Genomic DNA, 716 nt, shown 5'->3' with positions numbered 1-716 from the left:
TCTCAATGAAGAAATACAGTAAAAATAAGGCATTTTAGAACATTATATAACTGCGTTAAGAAAGAGCTTTTTAACTAAAGCCATTTAAAATATATATTTACATAAACATTTTAAATGTTCTAATCTATTAGCAAAAACAAAACAATTTTTAATAGTAATCATTACTCCACTTAGGAGTAGTCTTTTTTTTAAAATTCTTTATTGCTTGAAGTATTACATATAGTAGTACATATATCTCCTTTTTCCCCCATCGACCTCTCCCAGCCACCCCCAACCACCAGCACATGCCCTCACCCGCCCAGTGTCTGTGTCGGTGGGTTATGCTCATATGCCTGCATACAAGTCCTTCCGTTGATCTCTTACCTGTCCCCCTCCCCCGCCTTCCCTCTGAGGTTTGACGGTCTGATAGATGCTTCTCTGTCTCTGGGTCTATTTTTATCAGTTTATGTTGTTCATTATATTCCACAAATGAGTGAGATCATGTGATATTTATCTTTCTCCAACTGGCTTATTTCGGTTAGCATAACGCTCTCCAGGTACATCCATGCTGTTGCAAATGGTAAGAATTCCTTTTTTACAGCAGCGATGTAGTATTCCATTGTATAGATGTACCACAGCTTTTTAATCCACTCATCTGCTGATGGGCACTTAAGCTGTTTCCAAATCTTAGCTATTGTAAATTGTGCTGCTATGAACATAGGGGTGCATATATCCTT

Source organism: Myotis davidii, unplaced genomic scaffold (genome assembly GCF_000327345.1).
Source record: "Myotis davidii unplaced genomic scaffold, ASM32734v1 scaffold134, whole genome shotgun sequence".
Taxonomy (NCBI): domain Eukaryota; kingdom Metazoa; phylum Chordata; class Mammalia; order Chiroptera; family Vespertilionidae; genus Myotis; species Myotis davidii.
This window is presented reverse-complemented; position numbering follows the sequence as displayed.